This window comes from Ovis aries, chromosome 14 (assembly GCF_016772045.2).
Source record: "Ovis aries strain OAR_USU_Benz2616 breed Rambouillet chromosome 14, ARS-UI_Ramb_v3.0, whole genome shotgun sequence".
Classification (NCBI taxonomy): domain Eukaryota; kingdom Metazoa; phylum Chordata; class Mammalia; order Artiodactyla; family Bovidae; genus Ovis; species Ovis aries.
Genome location: NC_056067.1, coordinates 49496504 through 49515293, shown reverse-complemented (window position 1 = coordinate 49515293; position 18790 = coordinate 49496504). Strand labels below are relative to the sequence as shown.

General features: G+C 41.4%; 1 pseudogene; it reads right to left on the bottom strand.

The window, feature by feature from the left end:
• Positions 1-6231: 6231 nt before the first annotated feature.
• On the bottom strand, positions 6232-18333 carry LOC105602071 (3-oxoacyl-[acyl-carrier-protein] reductase-like; annotated as a pseudogene).
• Positions 18334-18790: the final 457 nt, after the last annotated feature.

The following is an 18790-nucleotide window of genomic DNA, read 5'->3' as shown; positions in this document are numbered from 1 at the left end:
AGCCCTTCCTATCCTCAGTTTCACATTTGCAGATTCAACTAGATCATGCAGTACTGCAGCAGTACATATTTCCTGAAAAAACTATTTCAAGTCAGTGAACCCACAACACAGCTCAAACCCATGTTGTTCAAGGGTCAATTGTAGTTAGTTGGCCCTTGATTAATACTTGTTGACTTGATTAATGAATGACATGGTCATATTGAGAAAGATTCCTCTGGTCCCACCTAGGACCCAGTGGTTAAGGCTTCGCCTTTGAGATGCAGGGTGTGTGGGTTCGCCCTGGTCAGGGAGCTAAGATCTCATGTGCCTTAAGTTAAAAAATAAATAAATAAATAAAGCAGATATTTGGGGGAGAGAGATAAATTAAGAATTTGAGATTAACATATACACACTACTATGGGGTTTTGGGGTTTTTTTCAATTGAAATATAGTTGATTTACAATGATGCATTAGTTTCAGGGGTACAACAAAGTGATTCAGTTATACATATACACACTTTTTCAGATTCTTTTCCCTTACAGACTATTATCAAATATTGAGTATAGTTCACTAAATTTTCACTTTCATATATAAAATAGTAACCAACAAGGGCCTGCTATATAGCACAGGGAATTATGCTTAATATCTTATAATAATCTATAAGGGAAAAGAATCTGAAAAAGTATATATATATGTATAATTGAACCACTTTGTCATACACCTGAAATTAGCACAGCATTGTAAATCAACTGTATTTCAGTTAAAAAAAAAAAAAACCATAACAGATATGCCAGCCTGGATGGAACAGTGTTTGGGGGCAGAATGGATACCTGTATATGTATGGTCGGGTTCCTTCCCCGGTCATTGAAGTGAAGTGAAAGTCGCTCACTCATGTCCAGCTCTTTGTGACCCCATGGACTGTACAGTCCAGGGAATTCTCCAGGCCAGAATACTGGAGTGGGTAGCCTTTCCCTTCTCCAGGGCATCTTCCCAACCAAGGGTCTGAACTGAGGTCTCCCGAATTGCAGGTGGATTCTTTACCAGCTGAGCCACAAGGGAAGCCCTCCCTGTTCATTGAAACTACCACAAAATTGTTAATCAGCTATACTCCAACACAAAACACAAAGTTTAAAAGTTTGAAAAAATACATAAAACAGAAGCAATATTGCACAAAATTCAATAAAGACTTTTTTAAATGGTCCACATCAAAAAAAATTGAAAAAAAAAAAACCAAACGGAGAGAAAGTATGCAGTGATTCAGTGTCCTTGATGGTGGGAAGGGGCAGGGTCCTTGATGGTGAGGACTGAGTCAGAGTGAGTGGGTCCCCTATTCATCCACCAGTTCCCCAGAAAACATCTCCTTCATGCTCTGAGTACAGACAACGTGAAGGTCTCTGATTTCACTCTTCAGCCAGGAGATTCCTAAGTTGGCCTTTACCAGTCAACCAAGAGTTAAACACTGTGGACCATAAGACTTCCTCAGCACCCTTGTACAGGGACCTAGGAAACAAAGTCTGAGCTCCTCAGCCAGGCATTCAGAGCCCTTGAATGCCTAAAGCCAGCCCACTCGCAACACTTAAATGTCCCGGGGACCTAGAAGTAACCAGCAAGTGATTCGGGCCCCTTCTCTGTCTGTCTTCCACCTCCGGGAGTGTCTGTCTTTGCCTGTCCCCGTGTGTGAGAACTCCCTTCCTGATGTCTTCCTCTGTTTCTGATGTTTGGCCCTTCTTCCCCCTTCTCTGAAACGCCTACACTTGTACGTCTCTCAGTTATGTTCTCCTATACAAGCAGCTTGTCCTCGCCGTCCTTCAATAATACTCGCCTGGAGTTTGGGATGGACATGTACACACTGCTCTATCTAAGACGGATAACCAGCAATGACCTGCTGTAGAGCGCAGGGAACTCTGCTCGATGTTATTCGACAGCCTGGCTGGGAGAGGAATCTGGGGAAGAATGGATGCGTGTGTATGTGCGGCTGAGTCCCGTCACTGTTCACCTGAAACTACCCCCAACACTGTTAATCAGCTATACCCCAAAACAAAATAAAAAGCTCAGAAGAAAACAATAACACTCCGCGGACTGTCATCTGTTCCACTGAAATGGAACATCTACCATTGCTTGACCCAGTCTGTAACTTTCTTCCCACGTGTGCTCCTCTCAATGTCTCTTTCATGAATTCTTGTCCAATCCAGCCACCATTGCCATACAGAGAGGACCTGCTTAACAGGTAGTTAAGTTTCCCACAGCATGAGGGGGAAGTTCCTCTCCTTTAAGTTAAGTGAAGGTTGTTCAGTTATGTCTGACTCTGACCCCATGGACTGTACAGTCCACGGAGTTCTCCAGGCCAGAACGCTGGAGTGGGTAGCTATTCCCTTCTCCAGGGGATCTTCCCAACCCAGGCACCAAACCCATGTCTTCCACATTGGAGGTGCATTCTTTACCAGCTGAGCCACCAGGGAAACCTTCCTCTCCGTCTTCTCCATTCAAATCCCCAGTTCCTTAAGTCTGTCTTCGCTTCATTAATTCCCCATCTCTCCTTTCAACCCCAGGTCAGCTCTCCAAGTCTGTGACTAAATAAGGAAGCCACATCCCCACTACCCTTGATCCTTCAAATACCAAATGGAGGCTGAGGGGACGATGAGGGGGAGTGCCTCTGAGTCCCCAGGATTGTGATAAAGAAGGCTCAGAGCTGGGGAGAGGATGTGAGTAGTCTTCTCTGCAGCGAGCTTCCTTATGCCCAGGAACAAAGGGAAAGGAAGATAGTACCCCTATGCATTCCAACAGGCAGATGGATCTGAAGTAGATTCAAGAAAGGATTTGCTGGACACGAGGGAAATTTATTCTCTCACACTTCTATAGAAATCGCATATTAGTGCTGGTGTGCTGGTGCAGTGGTAGAGAATCTGTCTGCCAGTGCAGGAGACTCAGGAGATGCACATTCGATCCCTCACTCAGGAAGATCCCCTGAAGGAGGGAATGGCAACCCACTCCAGGATTCTTGCCTGGAAAACTCCATGGACAGAGGAGTCTGGTGGGCAACTGTCCATGGGGTCACAGAGAGTCAGACACATCTGAGCATACACGCATGCATGGGGTGTGTTTAGGATTCTCACGTTCTGGAATTCAATGATTGAAACCCGGTCTAAAGCTTTCCAGGGATGGCAAGGGGGTCTCAGAGCTGGGCTGGCTGTTGGTAGGACTGGAGTTATCATTTATCTCCACCATTTGCCCCACCCTCACATGCCACTGACTTAGAAGAAAAAGGGTCAGGACTGGGTCACAACTCAAAGTCAAGGCTGTAAACTGACACCACAACAAACCTCCTCAGCCTCTTGTTTGGAATTCTACCTCTCTTTTCATCCATACCTCACCCAGGGAGAGGATATCAGAGAACATTTACTTGGCCTTTGGGAGGCCCCAGGAAGGATTAAGAGCAGTTCTCAGGTACCAGCTGTTTACACTGGCAGGTGCTCTGCTAAGCTTGCTTGAGTGCATTGAGTTTCCTCAATAACCTTTTGGTGCAAAGACCAACATCCCCATTTCTCAGACAGGGTCACTGAGGCTCAGAAAGGAATGGCCACTTATCCAGGACACCCAGAAAAAATGAAGCAGAGCTGGGATTCATGTCAGGGTCTTCCTGATTCCAGAGTCCTCTCCTCTATAACATCTACTGAGTCACTGAATATTCCCTCAAGGCCTGAGTCAAGCAATATATGTATAGTAGCAAACAGACATAACAGGTCCTACTGTCTCCCGGCTGACTTTCTGGGAGGGCAGAGAAGCTGTATGCTCAGTCCTGTCTGACTCTTTGTGACCCTATAGACTGTAGCCCACCAGGCTCCTCTGTCCATGGGATTTCTCAGGCAAGAGTATCGGAGTGGGTTGCCATTTCCTTCTCCAAGGGATCTTCCCTATCCAGGGATCGAACCTGTGTCTCCTTCATTGGCAGGCAAACTCTTTACCACTGAGCCACCTGGGAAGCCCACAAATAAACGTGTCTATTCTATTGTCAGGGATTAGTGAGTGCCTCAGTCACTGGCCTCCTAAGCTGGGGGTTGTGGGTTCGGGTCCCATCTGGGGTGATTAGACTTTGGGCTTCCCAGGTAATGCTAGTGGTAAAGAATCTCCCTGCCAATGCAGGAGATGCAAGAGATGTGGGTTCAGTGCCTGGCAACCCACTCCAGTATTCTTGCCTGTAAAATTTCATGGACAGAGGAATCTGGTGGGCTACTGTCCATGGGGTCGCAAAGAGCACACATATTCTCATGTCAGGGAGTGGTGAGTGCCTCACAAGAATAACCGCAGGCAACAGCTGCAGAGAAATATCGGTGGCCGTTTCTGATAGTAAGATCAGAGGTTTGAGTGCAGAGTAGACTTTGAGCATAGATCTGAAGTGAGGCAGTGAGCCACTTCAGAGCCAGGCAGATGAGCTGGGAGAACAGAGAAGATATTCTATGGAGCTAAAACCCAGCAGGCAGTGTTTTTTTAAGAACACAGATTTAATTTTATATTTTCTCTGCATTTATTTAATATATCCTATTAATACTTTTGTACAAACTTTCAATATATAATTAATCTGCTTACATAAAATCATGCTTAGCTCCAATAAAACTGTAAAAAGATTGCTTTTTAAAATGTAATAAATATTTAAAACATTTTGAAATGATAGATAATAAAAGTCAACATGAATCTGGTGACATTTAAAATTATCATGTGGGCTTCCCTGGTGGTCCAGTGGTTAAGAATCCAGCTACCAAGGCAGGGGACACAGGTTCGATCCCTGGTCCAGGAAGATTCCCCATGCCACGGGACAGCTGAGTCCATAACCATAAATACTGAGCCCAGACTCTAGAGCCCATGCCCCTCAACAAGAGAACCCATCACAATGAGAAGCCCGCACACCAAAACCAGAGGAAGCCCTCAAGCAGTAATGAAGGTCCAGCACAGTCAAAAATAAATAAAAAATAAAATTATCATTCTATTCTCACAAAAGAGATCACTACAAAATAGCTGATGTTTTCACTCACAATTTGTGTCTTCAGCTCTAATCTCAGGCAAATATTTTCTTTTAAGACTAATGCTTTACCTGTTCCTTGTAAAGACAACCTTGCTTTTGTATATTTAGTTAAATTATTTATGATTGTTTATAATTCTTATTTTTCTAAAATTTCAAGTAAGAATCCTTACACTCATTAATGCAAAATACTCTTAATTTTTCAAATGTCATTATTTCTTTCACCGTTTTTAAGTAGTCAGCCAAAGTGAATGTTTTGTGGATTTAAAAAAAAACAAATACCACTTCCACTTCCTAAGTTGAGGAGGTCTATGCAGCTCACAGTTGTATCGGGTATTAAAACAGTAAGGGTTAAGCCTCACCATCTTTGAGAATTTCCACAAGTTGGGTCAATTGTCCACACCTGTAGTTTATTGTGCCCAGCTGCTCAAAGAAGAGCAATGCCTCTCAAAGGAACCAGACTCCACATTCGTGTCTGTGTCTGTTTTTTTTCAACATGTATACTAACTGATCGTCCAAGTCACAGGCAAAAGGAAAAAAAATTTAACCCTAGCAGGGTTGCTAAGGTATTATCACCTATCCAATGCCCTGTAAATACTCTTACTTTGGCAGTGGCCCACAGAGTTAACTTCTGGAGTATTCAGCCTGATACAACAAAATAACTAATGACAATTAGACCATATAACTTTTTCCTACTTTTGCAACCAAATGTATAAATTAAGACGACATCTGTTTATATCACTTGCAAAATGTCTATACAGTTGGCCCTTCACATTCCTGGCTTTTATCCACAGCCATGGATTCAGTCAACCAGGGACAGAAAATAGCCCCCCCAAAAAAAAATTCCAGAAAATTCCTAAAAGCAACCATTCACAGAGCATCTACACTGTATTTCAGTTATTTCCACAGCATTTACACTCTGTTAGGTAATAGACATAATCTAAAGATGATTTAAAGTAGAGGTAGGTTATATGCAAATACTATGGGTGATATTTTGTATTAGAGACTGGATTATCTGACCGGCTCTTAGGGCTGTCGGCGCCAATGCCTGTGGCTGTACACCAACACTGTGACAGCATGTAGTATGCAAGTCATTTAGAAAAGACAGCTGATCACACATGTTCTTTACAGACATCTTCATACAAAGATGGAAGTCAACATCTGTGGCGTCGATAGGTTTGATTAGCAAAAACAGGTATAACAGAGTGCCCTTAACTCTAATAATAGGTATGAGTAGGCTACGTGGTGAAGGGCAAGCCCCCATCCACCACCAGGACATGCCCTATAATGTCCAGAGACTCTAAAAGAAACACGACTGAAGTCTCAGCCATGGAACGGACTCACTCCCTGGGACCCTTTTCCCAATTGAGGCTCCAGCTGTGCTGTGATAGGGGACTTCCCAGCACGGTTAAAATCTGGATGTTGCTCAAAACCCAATTTGGTGATGTATTCTCTGCTCTGTTTCTCTTTTCTTTTCATGTTAGTATGTTAAAAGTAAGCTACATAATTCTCTAATAAACATCTGTATTATTTATTTGTAAAACAAGTGGCTTCTTTTGTTAACAAATCCTTTGAACCTGAGACAAAAGTGAAAAATTTCAGCAAAACATTAATTGGCACTGTGAGCAGGATTTGTGAAACAAAATGCCACTCTTTAAGAAAAGAGATTAAGGTTGATGAACTTTTTATTCCCAGATGGGAAGATTCATTTTATTGCTCGTTCACTAGGGAATGGGACGGATTCACTGGATTATGTGAGAATTGAAACTTTAAGGTAAAGGAAGAGAGCTGAACCATTAGAAACTATTGAATGTTTCTGGCTCACACAGGTTGAAAATGGATAAGAATGTGATACGCTGGGTGAGAGGCTGGATCCTCCTCTCTGCCTACCATTAGGTACATGAAGCTAATTTAAAATTGTCTGAAGAGAAGTTTACAATTGGAAAAAAAGAATTATTCGATTTGTGAGTACAACTGTCCATGTCACAATGCCAAGACTGTATTTTAGTTGCTCAAATCTTCACTTCTTAAGTCGGCTCTCCCTTGAGACGGCGCACAGCTCTAACAATGTCCCCCACTCCCTTTTCTTTCTTTTTCCTTTTTCCTGTTGTGGCCTTACACCACCCCCGCTTCTGCCTCTGTCTCCCTCTCCATCAGCTAATCCCCTTCTAGCTTTCTCATCTCTCAGTGGGGGGAGGAGAAGCCCAACTTCTTCCACTCTGTCGCCCACTCTAGCATTTTTTTTTTCTGCCTGTATTCTGAGTCAATTTGGGCACCATTTGGCCTATATTTTGAGCTTCCTTGGTGGCTCAGCTGGTAAAGAATCCGCCTGCAAGGTGGGAGACCTGGGTTCAATCCCTGGGTTGGGAAGATACCTTAGAGAAGGGACCAGCTACCCACTCCAATATTCTGGTCTGGAGAATTCCATGGACTGTACAGTTCATGGAGTCACAAAGAGTCGGATATGACTAACAACTTTCACTTTTCACTTTGGTCTGTATTTTTAGCTATAAAACTATGACTACAGAAAGAAAAGGTGACTCTTTGGCACTGGATAGCCATGATATTCTTTAGACATGTTGGCTAAAAAAAGATGTACAACTTGAGAGTTGCAAGTTAAGTTCTCAGTTCAGTTCAGTCACTTAGTCGTGTCCGACTCTTTGCAACCCCCATGGACTGCAGCACGCCAGGCCTCCCTGTCCATCACCAACTCCCAGAGTTTACTCAGACTCATGTCCATTGAGTCCGTGATGCCATCCAACCATCTCATCCTCTGTCGCACCCTTCTCCTCCTGTCTTCAATCTTTCCCAGCATCAGGGTAGTATTGGAGTTTCAGCTGCAGCATCAGTCATTCCAATGAATACTCAGGACTGATTTCCTTTAGGATGGACTGGTTGGATATCCTCAGTCCAAGGGACTCTCAAGAGTCTTCTCCAACACCACCGTTCAAAAGCATCAATTCTTCGGCTCTCAGCTTTCTTTATAGCCCAGCACCCATATCCATCCATACATGACTACTGGAAAAACCATAGCTTTGAGTAGATGGACCTTGTCGGCAAAGTAATGTCTCTGCTTTTTCATATGCTAAGTTGGTGATAACTTTTCTTCCAAGGAGCAAGCATCTTTTAATTTCATGGCTGCAGTCACCATCTGCAGTGATTTTGGAGCTCAAGAAAATAAAGTCTGTCACTGTTTCCATTGTTTCCCCGCCTATTTGCCATGAAGTGATTGGGGCAAAATGAGGACTGTAGCCCAGGAGGCAGCATTTCAGATAGCTCTGAGATACTGCTCCAAAGTGGCAGTGGGAGAAGGACAATATATAAGGTTTTGGTGAAGGGCGGAGTTCAATACCATTAGAAGGAAAGTCGCTCAGTCGTGTCCGATTCTTTGCGACCCCATGGACTGTAGCCTACCAGGCTTCTCAGTCCACGGGATTTTCCAGGCAAGAGTACCTGGAGTGGGTTGCCATCAATACCATTAAGCATTCATTTACAAAAAGTTTTCTGTTAGTCAACAGGATCTGATGTCACCATGAAGGGATTTATTGCTTCTCTAGATATGAGGAGATGCAGAGATTGAGATCATAAAATCTGTTCTTAAAACCATCAACTATCTAAAGACCTGTCCCAGCAGATTCCCTGCAGCCCAGAGTGCCTCACTCCACCCTGAACTCTCTCAGGGTTGTTGAAGGTCAATAGCTATAGCAGTGTGGGGCTCAATCTTCGTAGAAAGTGAAGTCATTCAGTCGTGTCCAACTCTTGGCCACCCCATGGACTGTAGCCCAACAGGCTTCTCCGTCCATGGGCTTTTCCAGGCAAGAATACTGGAGTGGGTTGCCATTTCCTTCTCCAGGAGATCTTCCCATCCCAAAGATTGACCGCAGATCTCCCGCATTGTAGGCAGACACTTTTACTGTCTGAGCCACCAGGGAGTTGGAGCAATCTCCCTACAGGCAGATGGCAAATGCCTTTGTTGTCCAGTCTTTGACAAATCTCTTGGTAAGTGCCAAATTGTAATTGACAGACTCCAGAGAAAACTGGTTAAAATGAATTTTTTTTCCTTCCTTTGAAACTATAAAACCGGTTCTTTTTGCATATGCAATTTAAAACAGCTAGATTTTTACAAAGGTCTGCCTAGAAAAAAGCTTGAAGTTAACCTTTGCCTAGGCTTTCCAGATGGTGCTAGTGGTAGAGACTCTGTCTGCCAGTGCAGGATAAGAGATGTGGGTTCAATTCCTGGTTTGGGAAGATTCCCTGGAGGCAGGCATAGCCACCCACTCTAGTATTCTTGCCTAAAGGATCCCATGGACCCAGGAGCCTGGCAGTCCATTGGCTCGCAAAGAGCTGGACTGACTGAAGCGATTTAGTACAGCAGGCTACTTGAAATAAATACAGAGCCCAATGTGCCTGAGACCTTAACCTTGGGCAAATTAGAATTTCAAGCCATGGGGAAAAAAAGAGAGAGGGAGAAGAGTCAAAGAGACATTTTAAATCTGATCTCTGTCTGTCTGAATTTACCTTGTCTCAGTGTATATCTTTGTCAACTGGTTTAAAGAAAACCAAGCACTTATGAATCAAACAACTACAAGAGAAATTAACCTAAATGAATTTCAGGTTCACGTGAACTGGGAAATATTCAATATTAAATATCTAGTATTAATGTTTGTTTGCTAATCTAATTAAGACATGTCTTTAATCATTAGCTTGTGTAATACCTTTATTGTGCCTAGGTTTAATGTAAGTGAAATTTGCCAACAAGGAAAGTAACTCAAGTGAAGAAACTTTTAATATATATATTTATATTTAATATATAATATATTTATATTTAAAATATATATTTATATTTAAAATATATATTTATATATAAATATAAATGGGACAAGAGCTTTTAAATAAACTTGATTAAGAATAATTATACTTTAGGAATGTCTGTCTAAAATAATCTCTGAAGATTGGGGTAACTTGAATTTCTAGGGTTCTACTAAACTAAGTGATAAAAGTTTACTGAATAGCTACATCATTTCCAAATAAAATAAGATTTGAAACATTAATTACTGAACATGACTGAACTGACTTAGCAGCAGCAGCAGCAGCAGCAGCAACTTCCTCTTACAGAGAAACTAAAGAGATTTTGGACTATTAATGAATATGTTTGGTGCCATCCTGAGATGTTCTCTATAAGAAAGCAAATGTTTTTAGAAATTAAACTGGTTCACCAATCTCAGTTTAGTCGCTTAGTCATGTCCGACTCTGCAATCCTGTGGACTGCAGCACGCCAGGCCTCCCTGTCCATCACCAACTCCCGGAGTTTACTCAAGCTCACTCCCATTGAGTTGGTGATGCCATCCAACCATCTCATCCTCTGTCATCCCCTTCTCCTCCCGCTTTCAATCTTTCCCAGCATCAGGGTCTTTGCAAATGAGTCAGCTCTTTGCATCAGGTGGCCAAAGTATTACAGAATGCTAGTATAAAGTACAGTTCATAGTTGCTTAAGGAAAATAAGATGTGTGTTTTAAGTAAAAAGAAAAAAAAGCTATGAGAAATGGAATTGCATCTTATTAAGAAAAAAGAAAGTAGATCAATTACAGGTGGCTGTTTCTAAATAAACAAAGTGATTTTAAAAAAACAGAAAGAGGTTTTATGGAAAGTGGACCCCAAGAAAAATTTTGTACATAATACAGGTTTTCTTGAGATGTTGAACTGCCTTATAATGGATTTTACCTCTGAAGTGATCGGTTCTGTTTACCTTTGAAATCTTTTGTTAACTTTGGCTAAGCAAATGACTATTGTTTCACAATGATTGATATAATCCTGTTGGACTGAGTGTTATAAACCCTGCTGATATTTTTGACAAAACTTCCTAAAATTAAAATCTAATGAAGTTCTTTTGACCTCTGGCTGACTTTGGGATGCTTCAGAGGACCCTGAGACATCCCAAAGAGAGGTATTAAACTACATGGGTTCATTTGATATGTTAAATTACTTGGGAAGTATTGTTGGAAGAGTGATAAATCTCGGGTTATATGTATGGTTAATGTTACTAATATAGATATCCTAAAAATTATGTGGAAATCATAAAGATCCGATATGTCCTGATAAAGTGTTGTCAATTATAATTCTAGTTACCATATTAAAGTGTTACCTGTCACAGCAATGGCCAGGTTGCTTTGTCAATTGCAATATAGTTATATTTTAAACATGCCATCTATGGTTTCACTCTCATGTGCTTAGAAGAATATTGTTACTTCTTCAAGATTTATGGAAAAGACTTTATAAGATTAACTAGATAAACACATTTTACATATTTTATTTTTAACAGTAAACTGGTACCAGACTGGAATTTGGTTTTCTCTCTCTGTTAAAAGAACAAAGTTTTCTTATAACGCAGCTTTTGATCACAGATTGTGAATTTCTTTGCCTTTAAGTGATTTATATTTGCTTGTAAAATCTTTTGTTACTTTGATAAAGTTTTGCAACCCCACGGACTGTAGTTCACCAGGCTCCTCTGTCCATGAGATTCTCCAGGCAAGAATACCAGAGTGGGTTGCCATTTCCTTCTCCAGGAAAGTAAATAAGTATTATTTCACAATGATCTATGGTACATGTAGATAAAGCTCCTTCTGCTTCTACAAATTAACCCCTCACTTGACCTCCTGGTGGTTCAGACAGTAAAGCGTCTGCCTGCAATGCAGGAGACCCGGGTTTGATCCCTGGGTTGGTAAGATCCCCTGGAGAAGGAAATGGCAACCCACTCCAATACTCTTGCCTGGAGAATCCCATGGAGGGAGGAGCCTGGTAGGGTACCTTGTTGTTATACTATTAAAATTTTAATCAAGTTTTTAAAAGGATACTCTAATTTTGTTTATAAAGCTTATTTCTGGACTGGAATACAAAAGTAGGAAGTCAAGAGATACCTGGAGTAACAGGCAAATTTGACCTTGTAGTACAAAACGAAGCAGGTCAAAGGCTAACAGAGTTTTGCCAACAGAACACACTGGTCATAGCAAACACCCTCTTCAAACAACACAAGAGAAGACTCTACACAGGGACATCACCAGAGGGTCAACACTGAAATCAGATTGATTATATTCTTTGCAGTCAAAGATGGAGAAGCTCTATACAGTCAGCAAAAAGAAGACCAGGAGATGACTGTGGCTCAGACCATGAACTCCTTATTGCCAAATTCAGACTTAAATTGAAGAAAGTAGGGAAAACCACTAGACCATTCAGGTATGACCTAAATCAAATCCCTTATGATTATACAGTGGAAATCACAAATATATTCAAGAGATTAGATCAAATAGACAGAGTGCCTGAAGAACTATGGACAGAAGCTCGTGACATTGTACAGGAGGCAGTGATCAAGACCATCCCCAAGGAAAAGAAATGCAAAATGGCAAAATGGTTGCCTGAGGAGGCTTTACAAATAGCTGAGAAAAGAAGAGAAGCTAAAGGCAAAGGAGAAAAGGAAAGGTATACCCATCTGAATGCAGAGTTCCAAAGAATAGCAAGGAGAGATAAGAAAGCATTCCTCAGTGATCAAAGCAAAGAAATAGAGGAAAACAATAGAATGGAAAAGACTAGAGACCTCTTCAAGAAAATTAGAGATATTAAGGGAACATTTCATGCAAAGATGGACACAATAAAGGACAGAAACATATGGACCTAACAGAAGCAGAAGATATTAAGAAGAGGTGGTAAGAATACACAGAACTATACAAAAAAGATCTTCATGGCCCAGATAACCACGATGGTATGATCACTCACCTAGAGCCAGACATCCTGGACTGTGAAGTCAAGAGGGCCTTAGGAAGCATCACTACGAACAAAGCTAGTGGAGGTGATGGAATTCCAGATGAGCTATTTCAAATCGTAAAAGATTATGCTGTGAAAGTGCTGCACTCAATATGCCAGCAAATTTGGAAAACTCAGCAGTGGCCTCAGGACTGGAAAAGGTCAGTTTTCAATCCAATCCTAAAGAAAGGCAATGCCAAAGAATGTTCAAACTACTGTACAATTGCACTCATCTCACACGCTAGTAAAGTAATGCTCAAAATTCTCCAAGCCAGGCTTCAACAGTACGTGAACCATGAACTTCCAGATGTTCAAGCTGGTTTTAGAAAAGGCAGAGGAACCAGAGATCAAATTGCCAACATCCGCTGGATCATCAAAAAAGCAAGAGAGTTCCAGAAAAACATCTATTTCTGCTTTATTGACTATGCCAAAGCCTTTGACTCTGTGGATCGCAACAAAATGTGGAAGATTCTTAAAGATATGAGAATACCAGACCACCTTACTCGCCTCCTGAGAGATCTGTATGCAGGTCAAGAAGCAATAGTTAGAAATGGACATGGAACAATAGACTGGTTCCAAATCGGGAAAGGAGTACATCAAGGTTGTATATTGTCACCCTGCTTATTTAACTTATATACAGAGTGAAGTCGCTCAGTCGTGTCCAACTCTTTGCACCCCATGGACTATAGCCCACCAGGCTCCTCTGTCCATGGGATTCTCCAGGCAAGAATACTGGAGTGGGTTGCCATTTCCTTCTCCAGAGTACATCATGAGAAATGCCGGGATGGATGAAGCTCAAGCTGGAATCAAGATTGCCGGAAGAAATATCAATAACCTCAGATACGCAGATGACACCACCCTTATGGCAGAAAAGAAGAACTAAAGAGCCTCTTGATGAAAGTGAAAGAGGAGAGTGAAAAAGTTGGCTTAAAGCTCAACATTCAGAAAACAAAGATCATGACATCCGGTCCCATCACTTCATGGCAAAAAGATGGGGAAACAGTGGAAACAGTGACAGACTTTATTTTAGGGGGCTGCAAAATCACTGCAGATGGTGACTGCATTCATGAAATTAAAAGACACTTGCTCCTTGGAAGAAAAGTTATCACCAACCTAGACAGCATATTAAAAAGCAGAGACATTACTTTGCCAACAAAGGTCCATCTACTCAAAGCTATGGTTTTTCCAGTAGTCATGTATGGATAGATGTGGGTGTTAGACTATAAAGAAAGCTGAGGGCCAAAGAATTGATGCTTTTGAACTGTGGTGTTGGATAAGACTCTTGAGAGTCCCTTGGACTGAGGATATCCAACCAGTCCATTCTAAAGGAAATCAGTCCTGAGTATTCATTGGAAGGACTGATGCTGCAGCTGAAGCGCCAATACTTTGACCATCTGATGAGAAGAACTGACTCATTGGGAAAGACCAAGATGCTGGGAGAGATTGAAGGCAGGAGGAGAAGGGTGCGACAGAGGATGAGATGGTTGGATGGCATCACAGACTCAATGGACATGAGTTTGAGTAAACCTTTGGAGTTGGTGATGGACAGGGAGGCCTGGCTTGCTGCAGTCCATGGGGTTGCAAAGAGTCGGACATAACTGAGTGACTGAACTGAACTGTTCCTGTAAGTTTGCTTCTTTGAGAATGCAGCAAATGAATCTCCAAATGGTAATACAAAAATATCACCTGGCCAACACCCAAGCATTCACCTGCCCTACTGTTTGGCCAATAGAAGCATAAAACCATAGACTCTTGCAAAGGTGGTTAAGTTATCTAGACTTTGATAACTGCACCCATTTACTGACAGAGGCAATGGAAGTACTGCTGTATGAACCAACTTCTCAAGTTTGAGAACTCTGCTTATTGGAACACTCCATCAGTAACTGTGAATGGACTGTTTTCACTAAAACGTACAATACGTCCTACATTGTTACTTATAGAATCGGTAAGACTGCTTGTGTTATTTTGCCTTGTTCCTATGTTCTTCAGTCTAAACAATCCTGGGGCCGACTGTTAGGGGCATTACATGAATAATCTTGTTTAGGCCTCAAGGACAAAGCAGAGCAGACCTCTGACCTTGCTTCTACATCTGCCGGGACACTGCCCTGACTGGGAGTGACTGGGAGTGACTGGGAGTGACTGCCTGCTGTGAGCGCAGGGCTTGCAGCACCATGGGTAAAATGGGGGTGACATCTCGAGATGGCTGAGCCCCTGGAGGGGCCTGGCCTACCAAGCCCTAGGCTTAACTACATTCCAAGTTTTACACAACAAAACAAACAGCATTAATATCAAACCAGAGCTGTAATTTGGTCACAGATTGATGGTGATAATGATTTGCATCTGTCCTGGGATTATAAACGGAACCCGGAACTTCCATCTTTGAATTCTCACCCATGTGCTGCCAGGGACCCTTTCCCAGCTGGGACTCCAGATGTGCTGTGGAGTCTTCCCAGCACTGTTTAAGTCTGGTTGTTGCTCAAAATCCAATTTGGTGATGTATTCTCTGCTCTATTTCTCTTTTATTTTAATGTTAGTATGTTGAAAGTAAGCTAGACAATTCTCTAATAAATATCTGGATTATTTTAAAAATAAGTATATAAAAGAAACACAACTACATGGGCCACATCAAGGGGGCTCCAAACCTCCCAAGTATTTTTCTTTAAATGTTTTCCTTTCAAGTCTTTTTGTCATATCTGCATGAACAAATCCTGGTGCAACTACATTCACCTTAATTTTCTTTCTTGCTACTTCTTTAGCAAGAGCATGTGAAAATCTGACTAATTCTTTATTAGTACTGTGCATAAACTGGCCAGAGTTTCCTCTGAAACCAGTAACACCTCCTACATTCACAATGGACTTGCTCTGCTGTTTAATCATTGTCTTCATGGCAGCTCTACAGGTCAGCATGGAGCCCAGGAGGTTAGTATGAAGCAGAGATAGCATATTCTCAGCATTTTTCCTTATTAAGTGTTTATTAATTTCAGCTGCATTTACCAAGAAATTAATTGGACCCAAATTCTTGCCTCTGTTCCTTCAAATGTGTTTTGAACGTCATGTTTTTAATGACCATCTCAAAGCTCAATGCCAAATAAACTCCACCCAGGTCTCCAGCTGCAGCCTCTGACCCCTCGGAGATTCCAGGCAACAAAGGCCAGTCAGTAGTGGCTCTATGCCATAAAGCGGCCCACCGCCCTGTTGATGCCCCTAGACCCTGCCCACCTGGGACAGAAAACCTCAGGGCTAGATGGGGAGGCTACAAGGGCCCTTCCCAACCACCTCCCAGGTTTTTTTTTGATGTGTTTTACATGGTATTAATGGACTGCCCAGGTGACTCAGTGATAAAGAATCTGCTGGCAAATGCAGGAGATACAGAAGACACAGGTTCAGCCCCTGGGTCAGGAAGATCCCCCGGAGGAAGAAATAGCAACCCACCCCAGTATTATTGCCTGGGGGATCCTACGGACAGAGGAGCCTGGCCAGCTGCAGTTCAAGGGGTCGCACGAGTCAACTAAGCGCTTGTCCCATCACCAAATCCTCCCAACTTTTTAAAATTGAAGTATAGTTAGTTTACAATGTTGTGTTCATTTCAGGTGTACAGCACAATGATTCAGTGGGAATAGAATCTAAAAAAGAATGGATATATGTGTATGTATAACTGATTCGCTCTGCCATACAGCAGAAACTAACAGACCATTGCAAATAAGCTATACTTCAATAAAAATTAATTTAAAGACAGAATTCTTTGTATAAAGTTCTCTCAATCTAAATTTATTTCTCACTGGGTATGGGTTAGCAATTGTGAGACTATTTTATATACATATGAGGGTTGAACACATAAGTGAATATAGTGTAAAAATGAGAGCCAAATTTTTGCTATCAAGGAAAGAATTTTCAAATAGAGGAAGCTAGAATGGAACCTGTGTGTTAGATTGAAATCAGAGATACCAATATGAATTGTTTCTGAGAGAGAGAAATCAAGCTCCATCCGCTGAGAGGGCCAGTAAGCAAGGATATCCCACTAGCAATGAGCACAGCTAATATCCAAATCTTGGTTTCTAAATACCACCTTCCAATAAAAAGAAGCAAGACTTCTTAGAGACGTGGTTGATTCCAGGGCTGGGGAAGAGAAAATATAAGAACAATTTATGATGCCAGAAAAAAAGAAGTAGTTGAAAAAAGATGGGGTATGTCAAAAAGAAACAGGAGCCAATCTGAAGAAGCTCACAATGACAAAGCTGAAACAGTTTGAGCAACAATATAAATAAAATATTGGATTATAATCCATGAAATAAAATAAATGGTCTCTTGGATAAGAGACCATAGTGATACAAACTATTGGCTAAATAAAAAACTGGGAAGAAGAGATAGTTCTACCTTATGGAAGAATTCCAGTTAATAAATGTAGGAGGGGGACTTTTCTGGTGGTCCAGTGGCTCCCAATGCAGGGGGCCCGGGTTCAATCCCCAGTCAGGGAACTAGATACTGCATTTCACAACTAAAAATTCTGCATGCAATGAAGACTTGTTGCAGCCAAAGAAATAAATTTAAATATTAATAAATAAATGTAGAAGGAATGAGGGAAATAGAAAATCATTTTTAGATCAAATACTACAGTAATAATTGTGTGTGAGATCCACTGATGGATGCCAACATTCATGGGCAAAAATTTGAAGAGAAACAGAATTTTGCATAGTCTTAAATATATTTCTTCAGATATTTATTAATTACAAAGAGAAATATAGTAACTTTACAGTAAAGAAACCTTAACCAAGTGATCAAAGTTGACATTATCAGTAATAAGACATATCAGAGGGCAGCATCATGTATCCCCTGATAGGATGAACTAAGAAAGGCACATCATTTCTATACTATTCTTGCCAAAAATGCACAATCCCAATATAATCATAAGAAAAATCAGGACAAAAATTTTTTTAATATCAGACTGCGGCGCATTCTACAAGTAACTGACAAGTACTTTTTTTTAAGTCTCAAGGTCATAAAGACTGAGTAATTATTACAAAAGAGAGGAGATTTAGAAAACACAAAAAATAAATCCAACGTGAGATATTGGATGGCATCCTGGAATAGAATAGAAAAAGAACATAGCGGAAGAGCTGTGAAATATAAATAAATAATGTCTGTGGTTTAGCTAAGAGTGTTGCACCAACACTATTTTAGTTCTTTTTGGTTGTTTTTTTTCTTTTACTATTTTTAGTTTTGAACATTGTACTGTGCTTACACAAGATGTTCTCATTAAGAGAATTCAGATGAAGGGTGAATAAAACTGTAACATTTGCAACTTTTCTGTGCCTCTGGAAATATTTCAAAATTGATCATTTCTTTTTGTTTAACTTAATTTATTTGTGTTTGGCTGTGCTGGCTCTTCGTTAGTGCATGGGCTGTTTTCTCTAGTTGGGCTGAGCAGGGGCTATTCTTCATTGCGGTGCACGGGCTTCTCATTGCGGTGGCTTCTCTTGTTGCAGAGCACAGGCTCTACAGTGCAGGCTTAGTAGCTGTGGATACACGGGCTCTGGGGCACCTGGCATCTTCCGAGACCAGGGGTTGAACTCATGCCCCCTGTACTGGCAGGCAGATTCTTATCCACTGCGCCACCAGGGAAATTCAAAATTTATAATTTCTTAAAAGACACTTCAAAGACCTGCCATTTCTGATCTTCTGTATCCTTCCACTGCATGAAGGATGAAAGCTTTCAACCAGGCAATTAAAAGGACTTCTAAAACTCTTCCACGTCATCCCTTACTCATTACCCTAAGCCATGACTCTTTTGTGTCATATATATTGACCACCCTTTACTGTCTTGTCTTTTTTAAATTGTGTTTATTTGTTTTTGGCTGTGTTGAGTTTTCACTGCTGTGTGCGGGCTTTCTCTAATTGCGGGGAACAGGGGCGAGTCTCTAGTTGTGATGTGGGGGCTTCTCACTGTGGTGGCTTCTGTTGGTACAGAACATGGGTTCTAGATGCTCGGGCTTCAGTAATGACTAC